The 20720-nt window shown below is 43.7% G+C and overlaps 1 long non-coding RNA gene across 1 annotated transcript; it reads right to left on the bottom strand.

Moving 5' to 3' along the window:
• Positions 1-532: 532 nt before the first annotated feature.
• On the bottom strand, positions 533-20293 carry LOC309523511. Its single transcript, XR_014215428.1, has 3 exons — positions 20198-20293; positions 1599-1703; positions 533-637 (listed from the first exon to the last, which is right to left on the bottom strand). It is a non-coding gene; the product is annotated as an uncharacterized lncRNA (long non-coding RNA).
• Positions 20294-20720: the final 427 nt, after the last annotated feature.

The raw sequence follows: 20720 nt of genomic DNA, 5'->3' as shown, positions 1-20720 counted from the left end.
CCACCCCACCCGGCACTAACCTTGAAGGAAAGCAAAGGAAAGCTGGCTTTGTCTGTAAATAAATAAATAACTTTGCTGGTTAAGGATAGGGAAAAACCTGCAGTGAAGGATACCTGTTTTTCAGATTGTGCATTATTCTGGAAAGTGTGGATTAGGTAAGATCACCTTTAAAAGCAAAGTTAATTTAATTCTTCTCCCATCTCCATCATTAGGGAGAGTAAGGCTGCCTCTATCAGATGAAGATGACCAGCATGATAAGTCAACAAATTCATCTAATGTATTATGGGGGGGGGGATTATTGCCTGTGGGAGGACAAGGTGCTTGTAGGATTGGACATGGTGGTCAACAAATGTTTGAACCTTGACTCAGAGAGGTGGGGGCACCACTTGCAGCATGTCAGTCAAACAGCAACATGACTTGGGACAACACTACTTCCAGTTTGTACTGCCTGCCTGGTGCCTTTGAGACTGTCTAATACCATCAGGCCCCCTGTCTTCTATTCCGCTAGTCCCAATGGGCTCCAGTCACCACTGTTCTCCTTGAATCTCCTAATCATGCTGTCCTTCTGTCCTTGGGCATAATGAAGGATGCTGCCACTTCACCAGCTTGAATCTGTGGATACCATCTTGTCTTCTCCCTTTGGCAGTAAAAACAGTTTGGGTTGTCCATATGGGTTAGGGGTTTTTTAAAAAATAAAACAAAACCTCCCAGATGTTTTAAATTTCTGTATAAACAAAAACAGCAGCAATGCATAGTTTAAAATATATTGTGTCGTGGCTTGTGTCTCTGGAAACAGAATATAATAATTTAACTAAACTATCGTAAGTGCCTTCAACTTTCAATATCTTAAGTAATTGCTGCACAGCACCAGCTAACAAGATAACAGTGAATATTCTAGAAGCTTCCACACAGGGACAGACAGTGTCAAAAAAGCCGGTAGTTTAGAATTCAGTCCACTCAATCTCCTCAGCTACAAACCTTCCCATTATTTAGAACTTCTGTTGCTGCTGCTCTAGCTATCGATCTCTTCTGCATTTGCTGAAGTAAGATCAGATTTACCTCAGTGGAAAATTCTGCCTGCTGCAGAAATATAAGATTTTATTTTTATTTTCAAGAACGGCATCTGAGCCCAAGAAGGTCTATCTTTTTGGAGGGGAAAGAAGTTTATTCGTCTGAAATCTTACATCCCATATGATATTAACATCATAAGGGTGGCCATTGAGATGATTAAATTGACTGAAACACATTTTTAAAAAGTGCTGGCAGCTGATCTAATCTGAGCACTGTATGCCATTTAAAAAATTTCCATTGTAATAATTGGCTTTATTAATTCATTGTTAATCATAAATGTTTTTAAGCGATGGCACTTAATCTCACTTGAGGCTGCCTTTCCTGTGGCAACACCGCCATCTATGGGTAGATTTTGTTTTAGCGTCTCTGGGATTCTATATCATTTTAATTTCATACCGGGAGAAAAGGGATACTATTTTTTGTAGGTGCAGAAATGCAGTGGCAACGTAGAATTGGTTTGTGGTAAGTGAACAACTGGTTGCTTTTCTAAATACAAGAAGTTTGGTATTATGGGTTGAGCGACTTACATGCTGATCAGCCCTTGTGCTTTGCTTCAGAGGACTATAGTGGAAGCTTGGTCCTGGCAGAAAGACTGACCTCCATTATGGCTGGAATGAGTCCTCCTTCTAGACCTAAATAACAACAAAACGGAAGACCAAGTGGGAAGACAGGGCATGCAGCATGAATAACCCTGTCAGTATAGGGGCATTTCATTGCTCTTGTATTTATTGCAGGAAATTTTTGTCCGTTGCTTTGAGCACCTCTTAAGGTTACGAAGCAGGATATAAACATTCTAAATAAATAATTGATGTTGAACACAAACTATGGGACTCACTCTCCATGAGGCAATGATGGCCACCAAGCTGGATGGCTTAAAAGAGGATTGGACAGATTCACGGAGGAGAGAACTATCAGTGTCTACTACAGGGGTTGGCAAACTACGGTCTCTGGATCCCCTCTGGATTCTGCCCGTGAACGGTTCTGAATTGGCGCAATCACCATGTGTGTTTTTTCAAGTTTTTTGGGGGGCACCATTTTTTTGCGATCTTCCCCCTGGACTACATCTCCCAGCATGCTATGAGGTTGCTCAGACTTCCATGATGCTGGCCAATCTGAAGCCTTGGCAACCTCAGGCCTCCCCTCCTTTGGCAGGTTTAACGCGAGCCGGTGGCCAATGGCTACCCTTCCCAAGACTCACTGCTCCAATTGGGATGAGGCGCAGGGCAGGGCGTCTTGTTCATGTCTAGCTCCGAGAAGGGAGGAGGAGAAGTGAAGGGGTGGGAAGAAGTAGGAGCAGAAAGCCTGCGAGGAGGTAGGAGGAAGACTCTTCTGTGCTGCTCGGCGGTGGCACATTAGCAGCACGGTCATGGACAACCCAGGGTAGGGGCCCTTCCCAGCAGGAAGGTGAGTGGAGGTATCTCAGCCACTCTGTCTCCGAAGGAAGGAGGGATGGAGGGAGGGAAGGCATATGGGCATACGCGGTCCGGCCCACCACAAGTTCTGAGGGACAGTGAAGTGGCCCCCCGCATAAAAAGTTTGCTGACCCCTGGTCTACTAGCCATGTTAGCTGTGCTCTGGCTCCATAGTCAGAGTCAGTAATGCTTCTGGATAATCGATGCTGGAAACCATGGAGTGGGGAGGATGGTCTTGGGCTTGGGTCCTGCTTGAAGGTTTCCTGCACACATTTGGCCAGCCTCTGTGGGTACCTGATGCTGGACTAGAGGAAACTAGTGACCTGATTCAGCAGCCTCTTCTCATGTTCTTTAGGCAATGTATACAGATTTCAAAATGTGGCAAGTCAGCCCTCATATGTCCAGGAGTCAACCTGCTAGTTCCACTGATTAGGGTCTTGGTCATGTGCCCCAAAGTCCTTGAATAGTGGCACCACTGATTTCAAATTCAACAGACCCCTGATAATGGAAGGGAAAGTATCACAAAGTATGTTATCCAAGAAAAATGCTATACAGTAGAAGCCACTGAACAACACATATCTAGAATATGAATACAGTGGTACCTCGGGTTAAGAACTTAATTTGTTTCGGAGGTCCGTTCTTAACCTGAAACTGTTCTTAACCTGAAGCACCACTTTAGCGAATGGGGCCTCCCGCTGCCACCAGAGCACATTTTCTGTTCTCATCCTGAAGCAAAGTTCTTAACCCGAGGTACTATTTCTGGGTTAGCGGAGTCTGTAACCTGAAGCGTATGTAACCTGAAGCGTATGTAACCCAAGGTACCACTGTACCAACAGTTCCTGTTTAGTTCTTTGTCTTCTTTATTGTGTGTATGGTTGCTAATCCTAATTTATCCCATTGCTTACTTTGTCCATGATGGTCTCATTTCCCCCCATTTGTGAGCCTTTTCTCCTCTCTTAAATTTATCACTGGGTTCCATGAGAGCATATATAGTGCCTCCCTCCCAAAGAATAAGATCAACATATTAAATCTCCTGAATTATCTTTTAACATTTCGAGGGGTGTTTTAATGTGTTCAGGCCTGGAGTACACTGTGGGGTTTTTAGACCCTGACAATATATGTTGCTTAAAAATAAATAAATCTGAAGCTGTAAGCACATTTTTCATTTGTTTCTGAAAGAAATGGATCTGTGAACCCAGCTGGTTCTTATAATTATCTTGACTTGCTGTAAGATTTTGCAATATGCCAGCTGACAATTGATTTTGATAATCTATTCTCTTCTAAAGCTACAATGATGCACAAATGCTAGTGTTTCCCTGCTTAAGCACGACATGCAATGTTGCTTTGAGAATTTACCCCTGCTGCTCTGGACCTAGGGCTGAGATAGTACAGTGGTACCTCAGGTTACAGATGCTTCAGGTTACAGACGCTTCAGGTTACAGACTCCACTAACCCAGAAATAGTACCTCGGGTTAAGAACTTTGCTTCAGGATGAGAACAGAAATCATGCGGCGGTGGCACGGCAGCAGCGGGAGGCCCCACTAGCTAAAGTGGTACCTCAGGTTAAGAACAGTTTCAGGTTAAGAACAGACCTCCAGAACAAATTAAGTTCTTAACCCGAGGTACCACTATACAATGATCTGAAAGACTGGACTAAGACAGAAAATGACAGAGGTGCTCATGGTGAGTTCCATTGATGATGATAGTGATTAATACCTGTTGGGCTCTTCGGCATTCAGATTGTGTTATAATTAACAGGACTGCAGTTAATGGGGAGGGGAAGCTTAACCTCTTTCTCTTCTGCTTGAGTTCTGATGAAAATACCTCTTCTGAAGCTGCTGTTTGCATTGGGAGAAAATCCCCTGTAAGGAAGGGGGGGACCCTCTCTTGTGTCAAGTGTAAGGGTTACAAGCATGTGGCATCACTGCTAAATCAGTTCCTCTTTGTCCCATCTACAGATTATCTAAGGAACCAAAGAAGCATCAATGAGGGAAAGCTGTCTATCTGATTTCCAAGTCTGATCATTGTTCATTTGTTTTGATTGATTGATTTTTGCCATCAAGAAAAGCCGCTATGCATTTGAGTCAGCTGTAATTAAGAAGCATGCATTCTTAATGAATCCGTTAATGACAGCTGTTTCAGAAATCAATGCTCACTCCTAAAGGATGTGTTCCATTTTTCATTCAATGCAGATAAAATGTGTGTTCATCAGATAGTCTCCTGAGGAATTTTTTTTACCGGGTGTGCTCTGTTAGCTTTATCATAAATCTTTCAGTTGTAAAATACCATTATCACATTTACTGTTTTTGTCACCTTTGAAGTGAACAAGATGACGCAGTGTTGGCAGATGCAGGCATGCAAGTCTTTCAGAAAGCTCAGTACTGTATTTTGTCAACCCAGGTTTTGGAGAGGCCTGTTTCCTCTGAGGTGTGAGATCTAGGACATGTAATGATTTGGGAGGCACTTCTATAAGCTACACATATGAGTTACTATATCACAGGTGTGGAGAATGTTTGGTCCTTCAGATGCTGGTGAACTACAACTCCCATCAACTGCAGCAAACGTGGTCATGTCTTGTAATTCAACAACATCTGAAGGGCCAAAAGTTCTGAGTTGATGGTAGGGCAGTGGTTGTGCTATCCCTCAAACTATTTTTATGGTATGTTTGTGAATCACCTTGAGTCTCATGTAAGAAGTGGTTAATAAATTATTGTTTATAATAATATAGACATTTCTTCATTGCTTCCTACAAAAAAAAAAGTCTCAAAGTGACTTACAAATATATAAAGTACCAAACAGCTTGTCATTCATTTAAACCATTTAAAACCAATCGCATAGAAAAAAACATGAAACACAACAAATATTCTCTAAGGTGTTCATCCAACAATGAGAATAAAAATGACAAATCTTTCCTCGCCTCACTAAAGATGAGCACCTGCAAAAGGGCTCTATTACTGTGGTTTTGCCCACCTAGCCACTAATAGCCTAAGAAAAAGAGATCAATGGTCCTTAATGATGCACATCCCAACTGGTCACACTACGCTTTTATACAGCTAGATTGAGGTGAAAGACTTGCTGCACAATCGTAGTGGGCAATGAAGCTGACAATGAGCCTGGCAAAACAAGAAGCAGTGACCCAGTTGCTTGAGTGATGCAGTTTCTCTTCCCTCTCTGCCTTGGTGAAAGCAATGGTAGAGCTGTGTTTGATTTCAGCCATGTTGTCATGGAGCCAAATCTGATTGGCTCCGTGACAGTGCCTGTGACATCATCAAGTTTATAAAGTGAATGCCTAAGGAGTCTTTTGAAGGGGAAAAAACCTCACTGAAGCAGCATTAAATTATGGAATCTAATGGTGGGTGAACTAACTACAGGAAAGAGTGCAAATAAGGATTTTTGACAGATCCTTTCTTATGCCCTCCCCCGCCACACACACACAAAGAGGAAGAAATTATTTGCACTGAAAATCAAAGTTCACCAAAACTGTAGCATAGCATGAATTTTTGCTACACTTGATAGGGAGAACTAGATAATGTTTCAGGTATCAGATCTATTAAAGCAATAGAAATCTATATATATGTGAGTGGCTTGAGTCACTACCAAATATCACCCAAAGCAAAATACATTGTAAATGAATGTTGATGGTTCAACTGATGCAAAATGTGAAGAGAATGCAAGTAAAGGCAACAAGAATTTCTATTTAGTTAGCTTAAAGTGACAGGTGGATGGAGAGTGTTTCTGTCCTTCCTCTACATTTATATAAACATGGGTGCAAGGTGGCTTACAATAAGTTGAGAAAAATAATTGCCAGTAAGCAGCAAGAGGACAGACTGAAACAATAATAAAGCAGCAGCACATAATAAACCATAAAAGTACATAAAAGCCATTGTCGTTAATTAAAAGCTCATGCAAAAAGTCACACTTAGCCTAGACCCTAAATGAAAATGGAACTACCACCAGGTCATACTCAGACTGGTCCCATTAACATTAATGGACTTAATAATTACTTACGTAAGTCCACTGATTTAAAATTAGTCTGTGAAAACCTAGCCATGGTTACTTAGAACTATGGTAAGTCCTACTAAATTCAATTGGGCTTACTCCCAAATCACTGGAAATCTTGGTTGGCAACAATGCAACATCTCATGGATTACGTATCTCAAACCTGGAATTTCACCATGGCAATGGGCCTTTCCCCAATAGCCACTCAGGGAAATAAGACTCATTAGGTCTTACTTGTGTGATTGGCAGACCATAAACCTTATGGTTTTGTGGGAGGATCGTGTGAAAAATCCATCCAAATGGAAAACAAACACTTCAAGCAACCATACAAACTCCTCCTATGATACCTGCTTAACCCAGAAGCAACAGAAGAAGAAGAAGAAGAAGAGTTTGGATTTGATATCCCGCCTTTCACTCCCCTTCAGGAGTCTCAAAGCGGCTAACAATCTCCTTTCCCTTCCTCCCCCACAACAAACACTCTGTGAGGTGAGTGGGGCTGAGAGACTTCAGAGAAGTGTGACTAGCCCAAGGTCACCCAGCAGCTGCATGTGGAGGAGCGGGGAAGCGAACCCGGTTCCCCAGATTACGTGACTACTGCTCTTAACCACTACACCACACTGGCTCTCAAACAGAACAGAGATTGGGAGTCTTCTCCAGATGTTGCAGGATTCCAGTGTCCATTATCTCTGACCATTGGTCATGCTAGATGTGACTGATGGGAGCTGGAGTCCAACAGCTTCACCCCTACAATAAAGAATGTGTACACGGCTGCTATATCTACAGCACTCGGGATTTTATTCACCCTGTCATTTATAAATAAGCTTAAAGACTTTATCATGGGAAAATGCAGGAGTGGAACATGTTTCTCTTTTTCTTAGCAAATATTCCAGTGACTGAAAAGCATGAGCTACATAATACATTACTCTGAGTCAAATGTTGTCTACAGAATGATCTTTGAAACTGTGTGATTTTTATATGCAGCTGTAAATTTAGTTGTTACCACCCTGGTATTAAGTAATAAGAAAGTTTATTGTTACACCACTGTAAATTACTGTAATGGATGACTTCTAAGATAAATACAGTAATTTCAGTATTCTTACCAAAGTAGTATTTACCACAGTTGTACTCAAAAGACTGTAATTTTAGCATAGTCATTTTTACCTAGTTTGTCTTTAACTTGGAAATTAATATAAATTCGGAGATGGTTCACATAATCCAGACATCTATGTGCAAACCCTCCTATTCATACTTTGGTATAGTGGCCTTGCGAAAAGTAGACTGATTAAACTGGTGTGCTGTGCCTGCATGCCTATGATTCCTGTAATTATGGTCAGTTTAAATGGTTGCCTTTGCAGCCACAATAGACTTCTCTGCCTGAAAACATGTAGGAGGGTAGAGTATGGATGTAGAACCTTTGGGCTTTTCAGAGGTTGCTGGATTCCAGATTCCATCATCCCTGACCATTGGTTGTGCTGGCTGGTGGTGAGGGGTGTTGCAGCCCATCAACTGGGAGGTGGGGGGACAGGTTCCCCATCTCTGTTTTATAGAAATGCAAAGTGGTACCAAAGCAGGTCAAATTATCTCTCTCGACCAGAAGCAGAAATGTAAAAACAAAGCAATTTTCAATGTGTTTGTTTTAAGACAATGTTCACCTCCTACATGCCATCCAACCATTCACGATGCGTCATGTGATTGTGACAGTCCATGGCTGGTGGTGAGGAACCTGTGATTCTCCAGATGTTGAAGTTCTACTCCCATCCACCTCAGCCAGCAAAGCCAATGGTCAGAGTTCTAGTCCAACAATGTCTAGAAGTCTGCAGGTTTACCCATTCCTGGGATGTCAGGGCCCATTCACTTTTGCAGGCATTGGCTCATGGGGTCCTGACATTCATGTAAAAATCAGCTGATTGCATTAAAACACACACACACAACCACCCACATTGCAGTCCTCCCGTTTCTAGCCCTCAATGTTCATTTTCTTACTCATTCCCTTTATGCCAACTATGCATCATTTGTCAGTGCAGATGTCTCTGCGAGTGCCCATAAAAGGCAGAAATTTCACCACCTCTGTCCTTCTTGGGCGCAAAATTAGAATCGCAGCACTGTTGAAACAGTGCCCTCCCTCCCCAGTCTCAGGATTCCTGCAATGGCAGTGGAAACTACACTGTGTCAATATTCTACTGCTTGCACCTTCTGCAGTTAGGGGTGAAAATGCCTCTGGACATTCTGTGCCATCACTGCAGCTCAGAGGACGACTTAGTGAGAAAGGTGGCACAGGGGTCAAGTGACAGACAGCTTCTTTGCCTCTTATAGGTATACGTAGATGCAAAACAACATTGTATAACATGTGCATACCTTTTATGAAGACGGAAGTTGTTGTTTTTTAATAGAAACTGATGCATTTCTGTCGTGGGAAATAATGGGCTAATGATCTTCAGGATATCCAACACCCCTCTTTCTTCCTGTGATGGGCAATTTGAAAGAAAGAAAGAAAGAAAGAAAGAAAGAAAGAAAGAAAGACACTATCATTGACAGCCACAATTATCAGCATTGCACATTAAGAGTTGTGTGGTATCTGAGTTGTACACTATGTGCCAGAATGCGGGAGTTTGATAACTGAGCCTGTCAGGAACATACTGAAGGTCAGCAGATCTGTGCCTAAGACTGAGAGTTAATAGTAAACATTTTATTGTATGATTCAGCAACACTCCTCAAGTAATCTTGTCATTCATCATTGTTAGAACAACTGCAAGGCATAAATGTGATTAATTTGTTTCTACTCTTTGGAAGATTTCAAGGCATATATCATTCTTGCCAATCAGACAACTCACTTAAAGCAGTGTTTCCCAACCGGTGTTCCGCGGCACACTAGTGTGCCGCCGAACGTTGCCTTGTGTTCCGTGGGAGGGAGACGGGCGAGTTGGGAGGCGAGAGGCGGGGCAGCGGCGGCGAGCACACGCGGGGCGGCGAGCGAGCGAGCTCCCACATCCCATCGCCGCTCGCTTCGGCCGGCCTACTGGAGGAAGGCGCGAAAACCCGGCGGGCTTTTGGGTGGGCGCCAAGCAAGAAAGGCGGGAGGGCTCTGGTCCCTCCCCTCCCGACGGGGCTCCCGCACGCACCTTTCTGCGCCGCCGCGTCCCGCCTGAGCAGCAACAGGAGGAGGAGGAGGGAGGCCAGCGCCGGCCGGGTCCCCCGGGGGAGCGGGCGCTCCGGGCTGCTCACCATACCCCGCGTCTCGGGCGCAGCAGCCGGCAGTCCGAATGCATCCCGAGCCGCGCTGCTCTCGCCTTGCCTCCTCCTTCGCGCCTCCTCCCGGCTCGCGCGCCGTCCCCGCGCGGATCCGTCCAGCCTCCGGCCGCCGCCGCCGCCCCCTCCTCTTCCTCTCCTTCCCCCACCCACCAACCCGCACGGCGCGCTCCCACCGCCCCCGATGGGCGCAACCAGTTCGGGTCCGCTGCAGCCGCCCCTTCCCCGCCTCCGGCAGCCGAAAGTCCCCCCGCTCCCTGCCCACCTCCCGGAGTTGAGGCGCCCTCTTTCGTTGCTTCGCGGGGAGAAGGCGGGAAGGGGGGAAACGCGCGCGCGCAAACACAAACAGAGCAACAAAGAGTCCTCGGGGTACTCGGAGGCCAAGGGGCGCGTTGTGGCCAAAGGCCTTCGTGGACTCTGCCCAGGAGCCCCCTCGGTTGGGCGGGTGGTGTTAGAGCGAAGCTTGTGGGAATGGCTGAAATGCAAGGCGTGGGGGAAGGGGGGGCCAGGTCGTTCCCCACCGGGGAGGGGAGAACGTCCTCCAAGTTAATGGTAATTGACTCCAAGGTGATGGAAGGGCGCCCTTCACACGCGCTCAAAAACAGTTTCTGCTCAGGAGAGGTTCCCTGAGCGTGGAAATGGGCTTTGGGGCTGTCGGCATCCTTCAGGGGTCGAGATGCCAGCTGGCTAGCCCCCAGCTGTATCATGCCCTTCCTTTTTGCCGATCCAAAGTGCTGGCAGGGTGGCCAACACTTAACGTGTGAACCCGAGTCCGACACGGGCCCCGACCCGCTTTTACATCACTCCTCTTGTTGTGCATTGCAAGGAAAAGCCCGATGAAAATGCGCCTAATACCAAGTACTTTTGCGGGGAGTGGGGGGTGTCCTGATCTTTGCAGCAACAAAACATGCACACATCCCTCTACAGACCGCTTTGTGGAAGATTCACTTCTTCGGCTGCTTGTCAAAATAATGTAACCTGACTGCTAATGCAACTGTGGTGTAGTGGTTAAGAGCGGTAGTCTCATAATCTGGGGAACCGGGTTCGCGTCTCCGCTCCTCCACATGCAGCTGCTGGGTGACCTTGGGCCAGTCACACTTCTTTGAAGTCTCTCAGCCCCACTCACCTCACAGAGTGTTTGTTGTGGGGGAGGAAGGGAAAGGAGATTGTTAGCCGCTTTGAGACTCCTGAAGGGGAGTGAAAGGCGGGATATCAAATCCAAACTCTTCTTCTTCTTCTTCTTCTTCGTGGCCATATACCTACACGGTTAAGGTCTTTGGGAGAGCACACTGTAAATAGAAACTTACACTTTCGTGCGTCCCTCCCGGCGCGACGCTGCGCGCTGACATCACGGGGCTGTAATGGTGGTGTGCCGCGAGATTTTTTTCATCAAACAAGTGTGCCTTTGCCCAAAAAAGGTTGGGAAACACTGACTTAAAGAACCAGGCAGAAAGCAGAAACATCTGTTTGTTCAATGGCAATGCATATCTTTGTGTGTTTGCTTCAATGCAGAATTCCCAGTGTAATCCTGGTATTGTGTTTTTTTAATAATGAAAGGGGCAGCTCTCTGTGTGCCTAGGGATGTATGCACATAGCTGTGTTCTCCACTGAAGCGAACAGGGGAAACAACACATGCATGGATGCATGTGCTAAACTTAGTACACACAGAGTTCAAGACTGGGGTGTATGCATACAATGACTTTTTGTTTAGCTTCCTCTCTCTGAGGTTATTTTTTAGCAAGCCCATGCATGTAAAAAAGCAATATCCTATCACTGGCATTTACATGTTTCTGATAGCCCCAATTTAATCCCTTTCCTTTGCATATCTGTCTTGCAGTGGTTTCTATATGGTCGAAACTGGAATCAAAATATGAATCTATATGCATGAGAAAAACACTAAATTCATGATCGCTCTTGCAAAAAATGTTTGTGTGTACATGTGTGTCCTGAAAAATAAAAATCCTAGTAATTGTTCCCACAACATTCCTGAAGATCCTTCTGAAGATGCCTTATACTCCATTAGATTATTGATCTATAGCTCAGTGTTGTCAACTGAGCTATAAACCTTCTCCCTAGTTGACACTGTCAGGCTAGCTCTTCTGGTCAGAATGTGATGCTATTTTCACCACCAAGTCTATGGGTTTCATGCTCATGCTGGTCTCACAATGTTTACAGACTCCTAAAGGTTTTCCATCCTTTGCAATCAATCGACAGCATTGTATGTTAAAATGAACAGGTCACATGTGATGGGGAAGACTTCTGACAAGGCTGTCAGGCTGGGTTGGCAAACAATCTGACCAGCTGATACAAGGCAGCTTCCAATGTACTATTTTATGTTATGTTAATTATGTATTTATTTAATGTTGTGTGTATATATATATATATATATATCCAATTTCCTCCAATAATTTCAAGGTGGCATGCATGATTCTCCTAATTTTATTATCACAAGATCCCTGTGAGGTGGATTAGGCTGAGAGTCATTCAGTGAGCTTCTTGGCTGAGTGGGAATCTGAACCCTGGTGTTGCAGGTCCTAGTCCAGCACTCTAATCATCACCCCACACTGGCCTTCTCTTTAGTGTCATTAAAGAAAAAAACATCCTTCAACCAACCCATAACCTTGATGTGCTTCAGTACAGCACAAATGGCATCATATACTTCACAAGCCTTCATAAACTGCATTAGATGAATCATACCAATATTAGGAGATGGGACAAGGACTGGCAATGAGTACCAAGGACAGTGAGTACTTGTGTCATCTTGCTGTCATCCAGATGTTGTTGGATTACAGCTCTTATCATCCCTGACTACTGGTCATGCTGCCTTGGACTGATGGGAACTATTGTTTGAAGGAACTGGAAAAAAACAAAGTGGGAGGATGCTGAGACAAGATATCACTAAGGAGGAATGAGGAGAACCAGAGAGGCATCCTTAGGTGGTTCAGAAAACAATAGACTGAAAAAGAAGGACTAAAAGAGGAGATGAAGGCAGCCAGATTAGCTGAGAGAGGGGAGATGTTTCAGGGTCAAGGAGCAAAACCACAGGGGAGGGGGGTATAAGGAGGAAGTGACTGAATGACACCACAATCTTTGTTAAGCTTAAACATGAACTGCAAATCAGATACAGCGAGTGTGTGTTCTGTCTGCAGAACACAGACTTAAGTGGCTGTGTGATTAGACTCACAATAGCAAATGTTACTTCATTGATTGCGCAATTTAATTCCAGCAGGGTGGGTAAGTTAGTATGTAGTAGCGAAGAGAGGAAAGTGTTGTGACATCTGCAATTGGTCTATGGCCTGCATTTAGTCCAAACAGCACACTTAGGTGCCTTTCCTGCAACTGTGGGCAGATTTCCAGCTACTGAGTTCTTATTTATTTATTTGTTTCTTAATAGATCCCCCGACTTCACCAGCTGGCGCCAGGGGCAATAAAGTGTCTTAGGAGTGAAGCCAGATGCAAAATGGTATGTCAGGGGGTGGAGCCAATTACTAACTGTACTCCATGAGTTTGAATAGCCTGGGATAAAACGATCAACATCTGATTTAATAATGATCAGGGTTTCTAACGTTTTCGGGAACAAAACTGAAAATGGGGTGTGGGGGGGTGGAGTTAATTCATCATTGTCCATCTACCTAATCTGCAGTTTCTGAAACAACGTATGACTCAAAAACACAGCCATCCATTTTTGCAGTGCAATTCTTTAGTCAAGCAATGTGCATATACTCAGGTAAAGCGTGCATAAAAATAACATGTGCTAGTGAAAATAACATACAAAAATGTATTATGTCTGCAGACATGTACGCGACATGAAATTACATACTAAATGTGTATCTTGAGAGAAATTCATCCTAAACAGCTGTTGAATTTTCATGAGGACTTTTTTTAAAAGTGATGTAGAAATGTGGAGAACTGAATTCAAAGGCTGGAAAAAATGAGAAACCCAAAATTGCTCTTCCCTGTTTCACAATCATTTCCCACAAAAATCTGTTCCTTCCCCCCACCACACCCTCACAAGCTTTCACCATTTTATCAGCCAGACTTTGCAGGGGGTGGGCAAATACCTTTGTTGTTGTCATTGATGTACAACTGAGTAAATCCTTTTCAATCTCCTGAAAAGGACACAATCTGCCTCCCCTTGTCTGCTGGCTGTCATGTGATGGCCTTAGCTAATATCTCGCCACATCCTGGAGAGATAAGGAGAGCGCCGAGGAAAAACAATGAAAAATTATGGTAGATCGGAAAATGGTTGGTTCCTGTGGTGGCTGGTGGCCCATTGGTAATGGTAGGATGGAAAGCAGGGAAAGGGCAATATTAGGAGGCACCAGAGGCAGGTAAAGCCACCCTCGAATGAATTGAGAAGGCAGGCAGGCAGTTGGGAGCTGACTTATGGCCTATTGAGGCTGGTAGAGCAGTGCCCCATTTCCCCCAATGGACCAAAAGCATCCATTGAGTATTTCCATGTGTGTGGCCAGCTTCCCTTTCCATTTCCTCCAAATGAATGGGGAAGCTCACCATGTTTTCAGGAATCCTGAGACAATACTGTGGAAGGAAAGCCAACCACGCCATGATGGATCTATGTATGAGCTGACGGGTAAAGGGCAGGATGGAAAAGAAAAGTGTTTCTCTTTGTGTTGTTCAGTTCCTTTTTTTTCTTTTTCGGCTGGTCAATGTTAGATTTTCTTCCATAATGCAATAGTGGACAAACAAAGCTAAAACAACTCAGTATTTAGCTCCTCCCTTTAAAGCCTTCCTTATCTGAGGGCAAGGGGCAGTAGCCACCCATGTGTGTGTTTTGCCAAGAACAGTCATTCGAATTTTTCCGTGTGTAAAAAAAGATAGACAGTTGCATGCTGGAGGAGGATGGGGATTGTATCCATTTTAAGCAAAGTCCCAGCAAAGATCTCCATATGACATTTCCACATGCAGCTGATAGACAGGTCTTGTCACACCAGCTATCGCAGTATCTCTACGTGTTGTCAGGCACCCTTCCTGGTTAATTTGAGGCTTTCCTCCCATTCTCAGCTGTTGCTCCCAGTTTGGCTTGCTGTGTAAAATTACAATTTGTCTATGTTGCAACAACAAAAATAACAACCAAAGAGAACAGCAAAAATCTATGGCAATCAGACATCCAAATTATAATTATTAAGTTTGTAGCATTTCCTCTGTCCTTTTTGACAACCTGGGTTGGGGAGGGGATAAAAAGTTTGGGCGCTCTTCAGAATTCTTGGATCTAAAAAGCAGGAAAGTCATAACTGGGATATAACCAATGTATTACGTCACTGAAGAAACCCACAGAGACATGCAAACACCTTGGAGGGAGTGGCCAATTCACCTGGCTTCAAGGTCATCAGTTGCCTGTTGATAAATCTAATAGGGCATTTACACTCAAGGACCTAAGTGATGTAGTCTAATGTCCTGGGGTGGTCCTGGGGAGACTGGCAAGCCCTCCACATAGGTGAGCTTAGACATTTAACCAAGTTGCTAGGCAAAACTGTGAGCTGGGAACTTAAGGTTCCTAAATCTCTGAATGCAGATAAGAACAAAGAAATGTAGCATTTTGGTACCTAAAGGATCACCTCCAGCCATATGTGTCCTCCCATGCATTCCATTCAGCGGAGGCCATGCTCTGTGTGCCCCTGCCAAATTATGTGTGGCAGATGTGTACAAGAAGCAGGGTCTTCTCAGTAGTAGCACCAACCATCTTGAATGCTATCCTTAGAGAGGCTCCAACACTCCGTGTTTCTAGGCATTTTCCACCCCTGTCCTAAAGGTTATCAAGTACCTATCAGGTGAAATCCAAAGGCAGATGAGTAACAAATCATGCAGTCCTGGTCCTCACTACAGATTCACTCACCAGCACATTTTGTATTTTGTGATTCTGTCTGCAATAATAAATAAGTTAGGATATATGTTGCTTAGCTACACATTGCTTGGTTTCCGCACCTTTCCCCTCTTGGTTAGAACTCAGTGAAATCAAAGGAAGCATTTCTGTTGTCATGATTAGAATGTGTAAGAACAGGACACATTGTTCTAAATAGGCAGGCAATAAATCTAGAATTTGTGCTCAAAGTGGGGTTGGGAAGGGTGGTGCACTCACTGGTTGAGCATGTGTTTTCCCAGGTTCGATTCCCAGCATCTCCAGGTCTGGCTGGAAATGTCGCCTGTCTTAAACCCTGGAGATCTGCTTGTAGTTATTATAGACAGTACAGAGCAGGATGGGTCAATAGTATAAGGCAGCTTCCTGAGTTCCTATGATCAATGTCAATAAGGTTAGATGGAAACAGCTTGAACAGGTTCAGCAACGAGTTATAACATTAGAAGTAAATAATAGGCTTGAAGACTGTGGTGAAACTGCATCTTTATTAGCAGATAAAAGGGCTGTAGGTTAGGGGTTGAGCATCTGCATTGTATACAGGTCTCAGGAGCAATCCCTGACATCTCCAGAAAGGGCTAGGAATGTCCTTTTCCTGAAAACCTTGGACAGCCACTGCCAATCAGTGTAGACATTGCTGAGCTTGATGGACCAATGGTCTGATTTTGTATAAGGCAGATTTCAATATGAGGTGTTGTCCCACTTCTTTTCAGGGGGACATTCTCTACTCAAGTCTAACCATCCCCCCTTCCATTTTTCTTCTCACTTTAAAAACTATTCCATTTTTCCCTCTCACACACATGTTGGGTCCTGACTAGAATCCAAAACTGTCCAAAAGGTAATTTCACAATTAAGCTTCAGGGAAGATTAAATACTAGAGCCGCATTAGGAGCTGACAATTTAGCAATCAGTTTTGATACACCAAATTCATGATCTGAATCTAAAGTTTCCATTTTAATTCTTTGTACTGGCTTCAGGTCATGAATTCTGTATATCAGATCTGCAGCCAGATTGTCAGCTCTTGTCCTAAACAGTGCATGGATAAACATTGCCTGTCTGAACTGAAAGAAAGAAAGAAAGAAAGAAAGAAAGAAAGAAAGAAAGAAAGAAAGAAAGAAAGACATTCAGATTTCACTCTTTTTATGGGAGCAAAAAATGAAAAAATCTTTCAGCAATTTCTTGCTGAAGAATAAAATCAAATTTGAATCTAATGAGTCCAGGTATACTTATGAGTCAACGATAAGGTAGTCTTAGGTGTAAAACATTTGGAAACATTCAACAAATATATATCCAGACCTTTGTAGCCCAGCCAGCAATTTAAGAAAAAAGAAGAGTCCTGCTGGAATAAAACAAGCATGCGCCTCCTCAGACTTCACAAGCTCTGCTTCTGAATTTTTGGGACCAAAGGTTCTCCAGCTCAGCTGATTCCAACACCTGCAGGACCAATAACCTCCTGAGTAAAATTATAGCTAGAAACCCTGTTTAAGTCCTCCATTAGGTCCAATTGCAGGTTCCTATGCCTCTTGCTCTCAGATACATGAATCAAGTCTGACTCCTGCTCAGTTTCATTTGGAGCTCCCCCTGGCCATGTTAATTTGCCTGTACTCTTGTCTCCCTTTCCCAATCTATCTATCATTTCTGCCTGGGGGGGGGACACCATAGGCCTCTCTCTTCCTCAACATTGTATTCAGAGGCTGTAGTAGCTATCCACAGATCTCCACTCTCACTTTAATTGGATTATCTCCCAATTGTGAGGTCCTTGGACCAGCAGCATCAGAAACACTCTCATGAACATGTTCCATGTTCCTTCTTTTCCTTCTTTTCTGTGTCCTCCAATGCACAGAGGAGGTGCCAGTGTGGCAGATCTTCTTCCTAACCTCTTACAGCTACACCTCCACAACCCACCAAGCCATTAGCACTCAAAGCTCTAATTGAGATAACTTTTTTCTCAAGGTCATCATTACATGTTCAGTCATGTTGAGTAAAAAGCTGTAAAAAGAAGAACGAACGAACGAACGCACCTGGCTGCTTCCGTAATGGTTTGTGTATCAGAAAATGGGAAGCGTCAGGCAGATTGGTTACAGATTATTTCGCAGGATTAGTTACACCTTCTGGAGATGCTTTTCTCGGGACAATATACTCTGGGTTCTGAATCATCCACCATAAACTACTAATTTTGCATCAGGCACAAGCCCATCAATTTGAGTCTAATTATATTCTTCCGTGTGAGATATAAAATACCTCAGGGTTTTCTATAATAAGCCTCATTAATGTGGATGAGAAATAATTCTGAAATTCCTTCTGCCAGGGCTAATGTTAATACTGATTCTAATTGTTCTTAAAGGGCATTAAAGTGCAGATTTATATATATATATATTAAAAGAAACAACTTTAAACTAATCATTTAACAAAGCCATTCTTATAACCCCATAGTTTAGAATAGTGGGTCTTAATTTCCTGGATACTTTGCATCATTAGCTGTCATGTGTGTCTGGAGACTGAAGGAAATAATAGGTATTCAAGGGAATATTCCAAAGTCAAGAGTGGGTGGATAAAATACTAGAACTCTTCTGGTAAGAGTCAAAAGTATCTCATTTGTTCCAGGTAAGAGAAAGGTGCATTTATGTTTGAGATTGTGTGTTTGTGTAAGGCAAAGATATGTCTTGCGCATTGCCACATTCCCAAATAGTGACAAATCCCTATTCTACAGGAGTACATAGTAGGCAATGTTCAGGGTAGCTGTTTGATCAGCCTTCCTGGTGATTATATAAGGTTTACTGTTGATACTGTTGCATTTTTGAAAATCCCTTGAATGCATTGTTAACAATATCCCCAGTTGTATCAACCCTGGCTGCTGTCCAATGTACAGGTAAGCCGGTTTGAGGGCCATTGAAACCAATACGACTTGGCAGCATTGCTGCCCTGGATTATAGCCACTGTGAACAGATGTAGCAATCAGAATTATGACAAGATTGTTCTATGGTGCTGAAAGGCACTGGGGTAGAAATTTGATGACAGAAACATGAAGAACACACTTCTTTTTTTAAAAAAAAGAAACAAAATGGCTGCACCATGTTTACATTGAGAAAAGAAAAATTAGGTGTACATTACCACCTGCTGGTTGTCTGCTGGTATTGTTTGTATACAGTATTAGACTTTTGAGTTGTCATGAAATAATGTAAAACTACCCCCCCACACACACACACTTTAAACATTCACCCACAAATGTTTGGCACAACCCTCTGATTGCATGGTTCACGCATCATATGAATTGGCTGTATGTTTTGATTTATTTTCAGAGCAAGCTTCAGAATAGGAATCCAGTGGAATACACATCATCTTAAATTAAGCTGGCTAAATTACCCTTATTCCAAACTCTGTTCAGGAATGGAGCTACTGCCAGCTGAGCCCAGCTTGAATGAAGACAAACCTTAAAAATAGAGTTTGACTTAAGACCAGCATACATTTTCCCAGGTTGCCAGGTCACATGACTGAGCAGAAAGACATTTGGAATAAGTGTCTCTCCTTTTCCATCCTGACCACATCACATGCCCTGAACACCCCATAAATTGTGCCAGCTTAAGTTCTACCAGCTGAACCTGGCTGAGGTGGGGTAATTGACTTGTGCCTGCATATCTCCAGCTCAGCTAGGTTGAAAGAGTTACACCAGTGTAGTTCTGGCATAACACCAGCTCAGCAAGAATGGCCCAAGACCCACATATTCCAAACTTACTTATCCTAACAGATCTTGGATTTGTACTGTTAGTTCTGTTTTTAAAATACCGTATTTTTTGCACCATAACACTCACTTTTTTCCTCCTAGAAAGTAAGGGGAAATGTCTGTGCATGTTATGGAGGAAATGCCTATGGGTGGCATGCCTACGGATTTTCCTCCTCTAAAAACTACGTGCGTGTTATGGTCGGGTGCGTGTTATAGAGCGAAAAATACGGTACTTTGAAAAAGTTCACACTCCAGAACAGAGAGCTTCCTGTTAGCTTCAGTGCTCTCACAAAGTTCCAGCTCCTGCTCCATTTCTGAAGTGAATGAGAAGCTCCCTTAGCTTGGGAGAACTAGATCAGACCCAAAGGTCTTTTATTATTATTATTACCCTTTTTGACAAGTAATACACATTCCTAGACGTACAACTTGACAAACACCATGGATTCATTGCATGGTCACAGCAAACCACAGTGACCCACAACTCGTCAGGTTGCCATTGGCTTAAGGGTACTGCTCTCATTCCTAAAAGTGACAGGTTGCATTTGTCACCAAGCGTGCTGCACAGCAAAAGAAATATGTTATGGAGGGGGGAACTTCTATGTCAGAGAAAGGAAACAGAGCTTCATGTTAAGCTACGTGTTGAACTGACATCTCCCCTTCCATTTCTGTTTTCATATCCTGCTATGTAAAAGACCAGCTCATCCAACGACATGTACATGTAACCCTAAAATGTACTCTTGAAAACCACACTAAGTAATGCAAACATGATAATTCATCAGCCAGTAGAGGTTAGAGTGTAAGACTTGAGCCTGGGAGACCAGGATTTAAATCCTTCCTCAGGATGACCGTGGCCCAGCTATGATCAGTATAACGTACCTTGCAGGGTTCCTTTGGAAATAAAATGAGGAAGGGGGGAGCCGTGTGCCAGGGATCTGTTTGCAGGAGAAGGGGAGAGACAGGAACGTACAGAGAGCCGCCTCCTCTGTTGAGCAGCTGCACTTCGTCAGAGTCTGGGGAGGGGCAGTTTTCAGGAGACACAGAAGACGAGAGAGAGCGGAGCCAAAAGCCTGCTACCCGGGAAGGGAATGAGCAGCTTCCGTCGCATAGTTTTCCACGTAAGGAAAAAAGATGGAGAGGGGGTCTTCCCAGTTTTCTTTGCTGGAGGGGAAATAGGAAGAAGGCACTTCCGGATTCTGCTAGCAATTGAGGCAGACATGGTTTTGAAACTTCTGTACAGTACATAAGTTTTGCACTCAAAACCTGAAAAGACAGGCTGAAGTCCTTCGCAAGCATCCACACAGGTAGGATTGAAATGTAGTAAATAAAATAATGTGATAAATAAACAAAACACAAACCTTTCCACAAGGGGAATGTTGTGGTAGGAGGCCCTATGGTGAAG

This window comes from Podarcis vaucheri (assembly GCF_965113315.1).
Source record: "Podarcis vaucheri genome assembly, chromosome: Z".
Taxonomy (NCBI): domain Eukaryota; kingdom Metazoa; phylum Chordata; class Lepidosauria; order Squamata; family Lacertidae; genus Podarcis; species Podarcis vaucheri.
The sequence above is the reverse complement of the archived record's forward strand: the minus strand, read 5'-3'. Positions and strand labels throughout refer to the sequence as shown.